The sequence below is a fragment of the Oryctolagus cuniculus genome, chromosome 12, assembly GCF_964237555.1.
Source record: "Oryctolagus cuniculus chromosome 12, mOryCun1.1, whole genome shotgun sequence".
NCBI classification, from domain to species: domain Eukaryota; kingdom Metazoa; phylum Chordata; class Mammalia; order Lagomorpha; family Leporidae; genus Oryctolagus; species Oryctolagus cuniculus.
The window spans coordinates 47,720,600-47,735,130 of NC_091443.1; the positions used below are offsets into that span (position 1 = coordinate 47,720,600).

At 37.8% G+C, this 14,531-nt stretch overlaps 1 pseudogene; it reads left to right on the plus strand.

Moving 5' to 3' along the window:
* Positions 1 to 13,138: 13,138 nt before the first annotated feature.
* On the plus strand, positions 13,139 to 13,884 carry LOC100355070 (grpE protein homolog 2, mitochondrial pseudogene; annotated as a pseudogene).
* The last annotated feature ends 647 nt before the right edge of the window (positions 13,885 to 14,531 follow it).

Here is a 14,531-nt window from a genome sequence, read left to right on the forward strand (position 1 = left end):
TTACATCTTTGGATTTCAGCCATCACTCAACAACATTCACTACTGTGTTATAAATTTTGGATGCAGCTACCTAACAGAAGGCTAACTGAGATTATGAAGAGACAACTGTTTGGCTCATTATAAAGTCAGATGTGTTCTTTGGCATTTGAGTGGACAGCAGAGACGTTGACATTAACACATGGCTCATTAGGATTGAATTTGAGTTTGGCCTTTTGTTGCACTTAAAGCAAAAACCTAATATAAAAAAGCAACTCCTTGAAAATGCTGATACAATCTCTTAAATATACATACCTGAAATTTAAAAAGAAGACATCGTACCCCTAGGCATTTGCCATGAAGAGCATAGTGTGTGTCTTAAAATTGGGAAGAAAACAATGAAACAGCATGAGATCATGTTTCTTTTATATTTCATGTTCTGAGTGACAAATACAGCTGACTTTTCCTGTTCCTCCTAACTATTTGTCATGTTCTAGAACAAGCAGCCTTGTAGTATCATGATAGGGTCATGTTTACAGTCTTACATAATAGTTAGTGGTCAGTTACCATTTCCTAGGATAAATTTGATTTTACAACTTAAGGGATTCAATTTTCAACAAGCTGAAATTTGAAACATAAAACAGTTTTCCACCTTGGACCTACAAAGCAAAAGTCTTGGATGTGAAGGCAGCTTATCAATGAGTGCTGGAAGCAGTATGTGCAGTATTGACATAAATTGTGCATTTGACTTACTGCCATGATCACTTCCTCCTTTCTTCTACCCTGCTTCTTTTTTGTTGTTTCAAACACTGTCAACTTTACAATAAATGCAAAGTGTTTCCTTATAAAGGAAATTTAAGTATCATTTTTATTTAATTTTGAAAAAGGCTATGTTGTAATCCGTTTTGCTGCTCTGAGAATTTTAAATTGTAAACAAATAAATGCTGCTTTCATTATTTATGCACATCAAAAACATGTACCAAGTCAACTGAGAGAACTGTTTGTGCCACTACTGTCAGTTATAATGAAAATTACAAATTTCTTATATTTTGTGCTATGTTTGTAGAAGCAAACATGATGCCCAAGGAAAGAGCACATCTATCAATTATTTCAAGGACAGCATGGCATGCATTAAGGCTTTGAACCTGAATAATGCTGAAATGCACAAAATTGTTTCATATATTAAACTTTGAAGATTGTGAATGATAAAAAGGGACTACAAAGAGTCCATAAAACAAACAAACAAGCCTGCGCCATGGCTCTCTAGGCTAATCCTCCACCTGCAGCGCCGGCACCCAGGGTTCTAGTCCCGGTCGGGGCGCCGGATTCTGTCCCGGTTGCTCCTCTTCCAGTCCAGCTCTCTGCTGTGGCCAGGGAGTGCAGTGGAGGATGGCCCAGGTCTTTGGGCCCTGCACCCACTTGGGAAATCAGGAGGGAGCACCTGGCTCCTGCTTCGGATCGGTGCAGCACACTGGCAGCAACGCGCCAGCCATAGCAGCCAGTTGGGGGTGAACCAATGGAAAAAGTAAGACCTTTTTCTCTGTCTCTCTTTCTCTCACTGTCTAACTCTGCCTGTCTAAAAAAAAAATAATATATTAAGTGAATCTCTAAGTAAAGAAGTCTGAGTTGAGAATGAATCAACAGGTATAACTCCTTCTGTTGCTACTTGTTACTGATAGTGCCTTCAACAAAAAGTATCAGATGACAGAATACTCTGTTATGGGTAGGTAGACGAAAATACAGAAGACTTCCCTAAAAGGCATCTATGTCTTATTTTTTTCCTGAAAAATAACTAACTAGCATGCAATCTATTTTCTGTTTTATTCTTGTGTGCCTTCATGGTCATACATATACGGAAAGCACTTGAATAGATATTTTACATGACTAATGGGCTTTTATATAACTCATTTATTTGTGCTGGAGATATACACATACACACACACACACAGAGAGAGAGAGAGAGAGAGAGAGAGAGAGAGAGAGAGAGAAATGTGTCCCATTTGCTGGTTCAAATTCCTGCACCATCCAGGATTGGGCTTAGCCAACGCCAGCAGCTAGGAACTCAGTCAAGTTCCCTCAAGCGAATGGCAGAAACTGACAACTTGGGCCACCACTGCTGCCTCTGAGAGTTCACATTATCAGGAAGCAGGAGTCAGGAGCAGGAGCTGTGTATCAAATTCAGGGATGCCAATATGGATGCAGGCATCTTAATTACCAGGCCAAACACCTGCTATTGCCTTTTGAATTATGTTATTTTAGTATAAATTTTATAAAAGAAAAAATGTGTGGTTTAGCCTGTATGAAAATATACTCCTGTAATAAAATGAAAACAACTGTGTAGTTAATAGCACTAAGTAGAAATCAGGATAAGCAATTTCTAGATATGACCAGTGAAAAAGTACTTAAGCTTAGTCTCATTTTATTTAAAATTGGGAAGATAATATTCGACTTTCCAAATTGTAAATGATGAATAAAACAGAAAACCTAGAGTTAACGTTTGCAGATACTATAAATATAGGAGATTCGCGAAGATAGTGTACATTTAGAACAAATAGCTTTGAAAATACATTCTTGAAAGGATTTATGAGATTTACTGACAGTCTAAATTCCAAGTAGAAAGTTCAACTACTGGATCTACTAATTTACTTTCATGGAGTAGGAGATCTATTCTAATTAAATGGGTGGGAGAAACTTTTATTCCCCGTGGTAATTAAGGAATCATCACAATTCATGGAACCCAGAGAAATCTTACTATTCTTAGCTAGACTTGCCAGTGCCCATTACCTCATACATGTGCTGAGGTATAAAACTGTCCAGAATTCTTGAAGAATTAATCATTTTGTAATATTTGGGGTTCTTCTAACAATGTGAATCATTCCATATTGAATAAATAAGTCTTTAATAAAGAGAATATATTCTGATTTTTGCACTGTTTTGCATGGATAGAGATGTCTATTTTGCTTTTTTTACATAAGGAGTACGGAGAGGACAGACAGCTTGAAAGTGCATATAGCCCAATTATATTAAATAGATTCACTGGGATTTGGGGGATACAGAGTTAAACTAGAAAGAAAGAGAGTCTGAAGGAGTGGATGTGGGAGAGGGAGAGTGAGAGTGAAAGCAAGAAGGAGAGGGAAAGGGAAAGGCAGGGGGCAGAGAGAGAGAACCTGAAAGCCAGATAGAAAAAGAGAATTACACCACTCAAAATGGGTGTAATGTCTCTTCTCTGTAAAAGGGATAAAGGTTTAGAAAATATTCTGGACATGTACAAGGATATTTGCTTGGAAAATGCAATTTTTCGCTTCTGCTTGGCAAATGCTCATTCAGTTCCCAGCATAGAAGCAAGAAAAACAAGAAATTGGCTCATTTATAATAATTCTGGCATCAAGAACAAAACATGGACTTGAAAGATGACCATTAAGAAATTACATTTCTATCAAACATGACAGAGAATGTAGTTGATTGGAAAAAGCTTTTTATTAATGATTATGGAGATCTTCCCCTCTCCACACAAAAGAGATACACACAAGATTAACATTTTACATACAGTTTTACATTTAAATTCCTTTACCTAGAATTCACTTAAAATTCAAAGTTCATTCCATTTTCCTATGTGCAAATAATGCATATCCAACTTATATGACATTAACAAAAACAGAATACTCAAATAAAGCGTTCTCTTCACACTTTTCAAAAAGATTGTCCACAATTTCTGTAGTGTATCCCGAAACACACTACTGCACTCACATATGAAGGTAATGGTTAGATAAACCTACATGCTTGAAAAACAGTTCCAAATTCACTGCAGTTCTTACCTGATTCTCAATTAGTCTTCAACCTCCAACTTATGCATAAAGAGAAAAATTTCCTGTTTATTCGTATTTCCCAGATGTGTTTAAGAAAGCTAAACTATTCTCAAAATGGTCGGGAATCATATGTATATACACATGTGAATCCTGAATTAAGTGTTTAAAATTTACTCTTAATGTTTAACTATTTTTGTACATAAATTTGTCACTGTATTCATCCTGCTCTTTGTCAACAGTTCTATTTATCAGTACCCCAATGTCTGAGATTAAATGAAGATAGAGAGTAGAAAATCCTGCAGAATTAACCTATGCATGTGATTGCCTCTGCAAAAGAACTGGTGGAGTTGATTCTCAGCACAGAGGGTATAATTGGGTTTTGAGTTCTGAAGCCTAATTTTGACTAGAGTATCATATTCATTGTTGTTTGTGAAGCTTTCTTTTATATGGAGGGAGTAGAAAAATATGTGCTCGGTTTTGTACTTCCAGATACATTTGGTACATTTGTTTTGCTTATTCTTCACAGTGATTCCCATTCTTTGGAATTCAATTTGAGTATCTTTATCCCCATCATTTCTCTAATGAGGGACACTTTAAATAGACTTTGGTGCTAGTGAGACTTTAAGCACTGACCTCTGAATGTCCTAAAGGAAAAAGCTCTCATCTATTGCCAGAAAAGGCCTCTCAGGGATACTCCAGCTAGTGTTTGGCTGGATTTCTGAACCTCAGAATCTTTGTACACCACAGAGAAGGTTATCCCTCCTGGTATAATCATCCTATCAAACAGGCATTTATCCTGAACAATGCTGTGCTTCTGCCTACACTTAGTCTCATAGTGAGAATGAAGTCATTTCTCACAAAATCCCTTAATAGTTATCTCTACAATTCATTATTTTTTATTGTAAATAAGGTGCTAGGCAGTAATAAAGCATGATAAAATGTAAGATGCATTACTGCTTTTGTTAAATCTCAAGGTGCTATTGTACCTTAAGCCATATTTTTCAGAAAAAGTTTCTTACATTTAAACAGATAGGAGTCAAAAGTGTTAGACTTCCAATCATTTTACTTCCATGGGTAAGTGAAATGAATAACCAAGAACAGATTAAGAAAAGTAACATTTTTAGCTTTAGGTGCAATGCCTATATTTACAGTATACTCCCTAAGGAATATGAGGTAAGGGCACTGTTATGGAGAAATCAAACCTGATTTTCAACACAACATTTGAAAAATACATACACAACAAGAGTCACTTTAAGTATAAAAACAAAAGAACTTTTAATATTTAAAATCAGTTAGAATTTGTATAAACTTAGTGCCTTTATTACATAATATTTATAGTATTTATGTGACAAAATAGCTCCCCTTCTCACATTGCAAAATGATTAAGCTCATTTACAAATTTTTGTATATGAAATGCTCTGGGGTGTTTGAAACATACTTTGCTTTTTCAACCAAAAACTTCAGAATAGATAAATTTTTTCAGGAAGCATTCCTCATGTATACTCTAAAAGAGATGATTAACATATTCAGATGCGATTTAAATATCTCAATATTGAATCTCACTTTACTTCCTCATTTGCTTGTTATAAATTCTGTGTAAGACACCCACAAATTCAGCTATGTTTTCCACTTCTTCCTGACATTTACTTCTCAATCTGTACTGCAGGTGAATATAATCACATGATAGTTTATTATCCAGAAATGCTACTGGAAGTGGATCCATTTCAGAAATGGATCATAAGGCCATTTGGTTTCTTTTGTGTTCTTTTCCTTCTGGTAAAGAAGGCTAGAAATTCTCATTGGGCCTTGGAGGTCACAAATGGCAAATGCAGATTCAATCATTAGTGTGCATAACTAAATGACCACATGGAGAAGGAACTTTTCCACTGATCTGAAACATATTTGTCTGGACAGTTACACGTCATAAGATTATGTTTAATTCAATATCCACTTTATGGTTTATATGCTTTACTTGCTTATGTCACTTTATCTAACAAATATCCTTAATGACCATGCACATGTGGTGAGACATCAGGTACCCATACTCTTAAGTGTAACCAGAGGAAAACTGGCTTTGCAACACATTCTACATATCCTTCTACACTGTCATAAAGTCAATATTATTGCTTTTTTTAAAGGCTGCATGTGTATTTCTTTTTAACATATTTTAATGCATTTGTTTCCCATTGACATAATGCATCACATTTCATTCTATAATATATTTATAAATATTTAATTCTTACCAAAATCTCTTTTATTTCATTCTCAATTTGTTTTCATGTATATCACCTGATGACATCATTTATTTTTCAAAACTGCTTTGATACTACTTTTTCTAAGTGCTTGATGTGTCTTACATTTTCTCTTTCATTTGTGGTTAAATGAAAACTTGCCTAAGCAAAGACGAAATAAATTCTTGACCTATTCTCATCTTCCCCTAAGACCTGTAAGACATTGTTTCTCATTAACATGCTCAATATTGCAATGTAGTACTGTGACAAAACAGATTCTTTTTCCTAGATTTTGCATTTTGTGCTTGCCTAAATACCCACAAGTCTCTTGTTACCTTATTAATAATTACAAGAAAATATTTCTATAAAATGCCTTTAAAAGTGTGCTTCCTTTAAAAACAACAACAACAAAAAAGAAGAATGGTGGGGTGGGCACTGTGGCAGATCAGGTAAAGCTGCCTTTTGCAGTGCCCGCATCCCAAATGGGCACTGGTTGGAGTCCTGGTTGCTCCACTTCCAACCCAGCTCTCTGCTATGGACTGGGAAAGTAGTGGAAGACGGCCAAAGTCCTTGGGCCCCTGCACACATGTGGGAGACCTGGAGGAAGCTCCTGGCTTCGGATTGGCCCAGCTCCTGCTGTTGCATCCATTTGGGGAGTGAACAAGCAGATGGAAGACCTTTCTCTCTGTCTCTGTCTTTCTGTCTCTGCCTCTGCCTCTGCCTCTCTGTAACTCTACCTTTTGAATAAATAATTTTTTTAAAAAGTGTGTTTCTTTGTTCAATTATTTGTTTGAAAAGCAGAGAGACAGCATAGAGAAAGAAACAAACAGTGATCTCTTATTTGCTGGTTCACAACTAAAATACCCACAACATCCAGAGCTGGACTAAAAAAAAGCCAATATCCAAGAATACAGTTTGGGTCTCCCATGTGAGTGGCAGAGACCCAGATAGTTAAGCCATAATCTGATGCCTCTCAGAGTGCATGATGGCAGAAAACTAAGCAGGCACAGAACCAGGAATTTAACCCAGACAATAAAAAATAGAATATGGGCATTCAAAATAGCATCTTGATCACTGTATCAAATGGCCTCCTTGAGATACTTTTTTTTTTAAGATTTATTTATTTATTGGAAAGTCAGAGTTACACACAGAGAGAGAAGGAGAGGCGGGGTTGGGGAGAGAGAGAGAAAGAGAGAGAGAGAGATCGGCCATCTGCTGGTTCACTCCCCAATTTTCTGCAACAGCCAGAGCTGCACAGATCTGAAGTCAGGAGCCAGGAGCTTCTTCCAGGTCTCCAACAGGTACACAGGTCCAAGGACATGGGCCATCTTCCACTGCTTTCCCAGGCCACAAGCAGAGGGCTGGATCAGAAATGGAGCAGCTGGAACTCAAACTGGTGCCCATATGGGACGCTGGCACTTAAGGCGGGGGCTTGATCTGCTATACCACAGCACAGGCCACTTGAGGTACTTTTTACTCAACATAAGAGCCATACAGGGGCCAGAGCTGTGGTGCAGCGGGTTAACACCCTGGCCTGAAGTGCCAGCATCCCATATGGGCAATGGTTGGAGACCCGGCTGTTCCACTTCTGATCTGGCTCTCTGCTATGGTCTGAGAAAGGCAGTAGAAGATGGCCCAAGTCTTTGGGCCCCTGCACCTGGATGGGAGACCCGGAGAAAGCTCCTGGCTCCTGGCTTTGGATCAGCAAAACTCCGGCCTTTGTGGCCAATTGGTGAGTGAACCAGCGGATGGAAGACCTCTCTCTCTCTGCCTCTCCTCTCTCTACGTAACTCTTTCTAATAAATTAATAAATCTTTTTTTTAAAAGAGTCATACAAAGATATGAGTTAGTTTTTACAACTCCCTAGCAATTCCTCTTGAAAAAGATATGCCTTTCAGCCGGCACTGTGGCTCACCAGGCCAATCCTCCATCTGCGGCGCCGGCACACTGAGTTCTAGTCCTGGTTGGGGCGCCAAATTCTGTCCTGGTTGCTCCTCTTCCAGTCCAGTTCTCTGCTCTGGCAGAGGAAGGGAGACAGAGACAACGACAGATAGATAGAGAGAGCTCATCCATCCAAACGATTCATTCCCCAAATGTCCACCACAGCTAGGGCCAAGCCAGAGCAATGACTTAAAATGGCCTGAAGTTAATGAGGGATCAGAGGAAGATGCTCTATGGTACTCGATATATGTGGAACCATATCTGTTGAAATGAATTTTACCAGGCCCTGGACCCTCATAGAAGTTAGTCCTTATAAAGTTTATCCTGTGAAGTTTTTACACATTTCCAGCCCATATCCTTCAAGAGACATATTTTTATTTTCAATTAGGTTTCGTAGGTAAGAAGAGCAAAATACAATTGGAGTTAAGAAGACAGAAAAAATGGACATGTTTGACAAATGACAGAGAAGAAAAATTTTCAATAAGAAATTTGGATAGGTAAAAACTTCCCAAGTTGAAAAGCTAAATCAAGAGGGACATTGAATAAGAGAGACCAGAACACCAGTCCCTGAAGAAGGTTTCTGTATCTCAGTAACATTTTGAAGATCAGTATTTGAAACGGGGCAAGGTGGTGCAGGAATACGTTAGGAAAGAAACTGTGTGCATCCTTTTGAACTATATTAAGAAATATCATATCTCTTTCATAGTACATACACAGTTAAGTTCAAAACAGACCTCTAGTTCTTTTTTGTTTGTTTGTTTTCTTTACAGTGAAATCTGGAAATACAGAACATGGTAAACCAATTTGAGGAGATATTATTGGTAGAGAGACCCAATAATTACTTTAGAATAGTCTAAGAAAATGCTAGTGATTATTTAATAGTTACAGTGGAGTTGCAAGGGAAATATGCATTTAAGAGCAAGTTCTGCAGTAGATTTGATAACATAAGAAAAGTCAGTGATAACGAATGACTTGTCTCATTCCGTGTTCAGACCAGTTGAGGTTAAAGATGAAAATGAGCTTGACACAATTTTCGGGAAGTTCTTGTGGACAAAGTGTGGCTGTAATTAAGTCTGAAAATCTGGATTGGAGGGTTCTTATTCTGAGTGTTGTTTCACTTGTACACCAGCATGTACAGATTCCTGCATAAATCTGTCTTTCTGGAATGAAAAACCTCAGTCTCTTTGTTCAGTGCCCCCTGCATTCTCACAGGGAGTAATAGGTACCTCTCCATCCATCATACGTGTGTGTGTGTGTGTGTGTGTGTTGTTGTTTTTTTTTTTTTTTATCTTCTATGTTCTCTGAATTGCTCCATCCTGTATAAAAAGGACACAAGGATCTCATTCTCTTGTTTTCCCCATTCTAACAAACACTTTTTATCTCTTGCTCTCTGCTGAATTTTGCCCGCAGATTCAGGTATTCAAAAACTGTTTCTCTATAGACCCTTTCTTTATATCTTCTAGTTACTTGGAGCCTCCTACTTTCCTCTTTCCATCAAATTTCCAAACAGCTTGCAGATAATGTTTCCTTTATTTATCACATGTTCATTCCTGCTTTATTTGGTCTTATTTTTGAGATCACTGCCTCTTAGAAACAAAGTTAAATTTTTGAAATATCACCATCCCCTTTTAGTCCTTTATCTTTGCTCTCTGGTGGTTATGTGATCTTATGCATGTGGCAGCCAAACTCTTAGATGTCCTCTAGTGGTCTCTACTTACTAACATTTGCACTTTTGTGTAGCTTCTTCTTAGACTGCAAAAGAGTTGGTCTGTGTGACCAAAAGTATATGGCATAAATGCGAATCCATTGCTTTGGAAATTGTTAAAAAAGTCACTGAGATTGCTGTAGTATCCTCCTTCTCCCATACCTCCCCCCTCACATACCTCCCAACATGTGTTCCAAGAAAACCCAATGTTGTAGGCAGCTCTATAGGAATGATTTCTTGCTGAGATCTGAATTATCTAAAACGCTCCCCTTTTGTAATTTCTGCCAGCATGCAACATCATTTAAACGCATCTCATGCATTTGTTGTTATGTTTATTATGTCACCCTGCCAGAGTCCATTGTCCATAACATTAGGAATTTTAAGTATATTTTGTTTGTTTTTACCACTGTAACTCTGAACCTAAAATGGTATCATGCATAGAGTAGTTCAAGAAATATATAATGAATAAAAGAACTTAGAAGCCCCATCCTGGTGCTGTGGTATAGCAGGCTAACGCCCTGGCCTGAAGTGCTGGCATCACATATGGGCGCCGGTTCGAGACTCAGATGCTCCACTTCCGATCCAGCTCTCTGCTGTGGTCTGGGAAAGCAGTAGAGGATGGACCAAGTCCTTGGGCCCCTGCACCCGCATGGGAGACCGGAGGAAGCTCCTGGCTCCTGGCTTTGGAATGGCACAGATCTGGCCGTTGCGGCCAATTGGAAGTGCACCATCGAATGGAATACCTCTTTCTCTCTCCTCTCTCTCTCTCTCTCTCTCTCTCTCTCTCTCTCTGCCTCTCCTCTCTCTGTGTAACTCTGACTTTCAAATAAATACATAAATCTTTAAAAAAAAAAAAGCTCAACCTGACAGAGGACAAAGTGAAGTAAAGTTTTTGTTGTCTGCCTCCCATGCCCTTTAAAAACACACACAGAGTTTAAAGATTATATGCACAACCAAAGCACATTAATCACTAAATAGAAATAAAGGCTTGGAGATGCTTATTTTGATGGATATTATTTAAAATCATTGGCTAGTTATTGACTATTTCTACATCCTTTGTGTTAATGTTACCTTGACAGTAATTTTCCATTTCAAAATGTACAAACTCTTACATTAATATTTTCTCAAATGGTTGCCTCCATTTTCTCTAACCTATATCCTTGTTGACAACCCATAATATATACTTCATAGTTCTCAGAACTGAAGAGAAGAGGAATCTGCCTACAAGGCCACTATCCCCAAAGCTTCCAAAGACATCATAGTTTTAGTACTTGACACCTAGACATATTTGGCTCCAAGTAGTCTGCACTCGATTCAGTCCATACTATGTTCTATAAATGAAAATCTCTAGTTAGCTTATTTTGGTTGGTTTATTGGTTTATTTTTCTGGCAGAGTCAACAATACTATGGACTACTGATGCGTAGTATGCTTTTGTGAATCCCTAAAGTTTAATGCTTTGTCAAACTTTGTTTTGAGAGTTTGTTAGGCAAATTGTTAGGAGTTATATACTACTATAATTTTGATGATCTATGACTATCTTTAAGTTTGCTGTAAATTGATGAAATTGACATCTGTTTAGTTGATTGTCATTGTGTCCTTTGTCTGTATTCCTGCTGAAGTGTGGTCTTTTTCCTTTTTGTTTATTGAACTCTATTCAGTGAAACATTAAGCCCTTAACTATAATGTAAAACGAAATTATGTTATCTCAAAAATAGAATAACAATAAAAATAATGTATTGTATAATGGAAAACAATTATTGTAATTAGAAAATACTAATCATAAGTTATATTTTTCATAAAACCTATAACATTTCTATTTCGAGTAATTAGAAATTTAAAAGAAACTTCTTATAAGTGAGTTAAATATAAAATAAAAAGCCTATCTTACAGATCTCTGATTTTGGCCGGCGCCGTGGCTCACTAGGCTAATCCTCTGCCTTGCGGCACCGGCACACCGGGTTCTAGTCCCGGTCAGGGCGCTGGATTCTGTCCCAGTTGCCCCTCTTCCAGGCCAGCTCTCTGCTGTGGCCAGGGAGTGCAGTGGAGGATGGCCCAAGTGCCTGGTCCCTGCACCCCATGGGAGACCAGGAGAAGCACCTGGCTCCTGCCTTCGGATCAGCGCAGTGCGCCGGCCGTGGCAGTCATTGGAGGGTGAACCAACGGCAAAAAGGAAGACCTTTCTCTCTCTCTCTCTCTCTCACTGTCCACTCTGCCTGTCAAAAAAAAAAAAAAAAAAAAAAGATCTCTGATTTTATAAAGTTTACTGAGGTCGACATATGACCAAAGTTGAAATACAGCCTAAATAATTTCAGAAAAATCAATTTCCTTATTCTATAAAATGTCTAAAATAATACTAAAAAGAACTAATAAGTAATAAATATGAATTATGAGCAGCTTCAATTGTCATATCAGAACAAAGCCCAGGAATCAAAAAGTAGTAAACTGTGTAGATATATTTTGCACTTACATACATCAAGTGTGATTAATAAATACTTGTTATGACTTCTGAACTAATAAAATGAAAGCAACGACTTCAGTACTCTAAATGCATGGTATTTCACTGGCTTTGAGTTTTAAAAAGTTCTCATTTTGTTCTGTATCACTCACTCTGTAATCAGTGTTTGAGTTTGAATTACTTTACTTTCTGAACTGAGTTATTGAAATTGGCAGGTTTCATTATAACTGTGCTATGCCATTTATATTCCTAAAGCCACCTCATAATTTCTACAACAAATTTAGTAGCTCAATGGCACTTACATTTGTATTTGCAACCTGTGTTCCACCTGGACATGCACACATTAAAGCCAGTTTTTAGGGCTTAATAAATTGAACCATAAAACTTTCAGGAATGAATTTGGATATGACTAAGTTTCTACTAAAATATTAAGATTACCCTGTTTTATTAATCTATAATAGGAATTAATTAGCAATGTTTTCAATTCCCTTGCCTTGGCTTTCTGCAGTTTATAAGTAATTTCACAGCTTCCAGACAATTAATTCTGCTACTATTCTTTGATCTTTAATCAACATTTCATATTCCTTTGTTTATTTCTAACGGTACCCTGCAGCTTTTAAATTTACTCGTTTCCCACTTTATTTTCATGGCCTAAAAGCAAAGCCTAATTTTCTAGATTGGACACCATTTTTTTTTAAACAAAAAAAAAAAAAATAAATCTATGCTTCAATCTCAATGGCAACAAATAAATAAATAAATGGAGAAAAATATAAACAAAAATAAAATCATATACCTTCCCTTTTAACAATTCCTTGACACTTCATTTACTACGCTTTCCGAGGATTTCTAACATTTAGCATATGTATGTGGTAAATTTTTAAAATTTACAAAGTATAAAAATTAATATTTTAACAGTGTCTAGATATATTCTTAGTAAATCAAATAGGCAAAAAATACTGTGAGAGTTAAAATCTATCAGAGAGGAGTGCGCATGCGCTGCCCGGGTCCTCTTGGATTGCGAACATGGCCCAGCGATCGCTGTGGGCAGTCGGCCGCGAGTGCAGCGCCTCCTGTCCTCAAGTGCTGCATGGGAGAACAGAGGATGGCTGTCCCCATTCAGCACTGCCACCCAGAGAACCGCTGGTGAGGACTGCAGTTCCGAGGACTCTCCGGATGAGCTTGGGCCCTCTCTTACTGAGCAACCCTTAAGGCTAAAAGCTGTGAAACTGGAAAAGGAAGTCCAGGATTTAACAATAAGATATCAGAGAGCTGTGGCTGATTGTGAAAATATAAGGAGGCAGACCCAGAGATGTGTGGAAGATGCCAAGATATTTGGTATCCAGAGTTTCCGTCAGGACTTGGTGGAGGTGGCGGACATTTTGGAGAAGACTGCTGAGTGCATTTCTGAAGAAACAGAGCCTGGGGAACAGACGCTCACTCTGGAGATGGTCTTTCGGGGGCTGTCACTCCTAGAAGCAAAGCTGAAAAGTGTGTTTGCCAAGCGTGGCCTGGAGAAGATGGCACCCATCGGTGATAAATACGACCATCATGAGCATGAACTCATCTGTCACGTGCCAGCTGGCGTTGGGGTGCAGCCTGGCACGTGGCATTAGTTAAGACAAGATGGCTACAAACTTCATGGCAGCACCATTAGACTTGCCCAGGTAGAAGTGGCAGTGGAGTCTCAGAGAAGACTATCCATGGGCCATCAAGGAACTGCATGTTCTCCCAGAGCACAGCCACCTTTGTTTCCTTATTTATTAAACTAGGTTTGTATTGTACATAAGGTACTTCATGTGATGTGTTTTGGATTTTTTTTTTTATTTTTTAGTCATCTTGGCTTTATTTCTCAGTTAGTCTTTTGATTAAATGTGACCTGTTCTGTCTCATCAAAAGACTTGCCATTGGGCATTTGAATAATATGACAAGTGTTCCTACAACTTTTGTCAAAATATGTTCACTAAAATTATTTTTAAATTGGTACTCTGATGACTTTGAATCCAAAATCCTTATAACTCTAGTTTCAACCAAACATTCTTTCCTAATGTTCCCTATAACGGAAATTGTATCGCAGCTTGTGTTTTTTTTTTGAAAAGGGAAACAGTGGAGATTGGTTCAACGTGTGGGTGCTTAGGTGATAAAACTTCATAATTGTAAGTTTATCATTTGGGTTAATTCTCAGACATACAGATTTTTCATTTCCTGCCAAAAAAAAAATCAAAGAATCTTAGTCACATTTCTACCCCAAATACCACAAAGCACTCATAATCCAATGTTTTTCTTTTTTTAAGCATTCATAATCCAGCAGTTGCATAAAGCACCTGTTTCCCAACGCTTAGTACTACATTGTGGTTCGGATTTATAATGTTAAAGAAGCTTACATAAAGTTTCTTTTTTATAAAAAAATCTATTTATT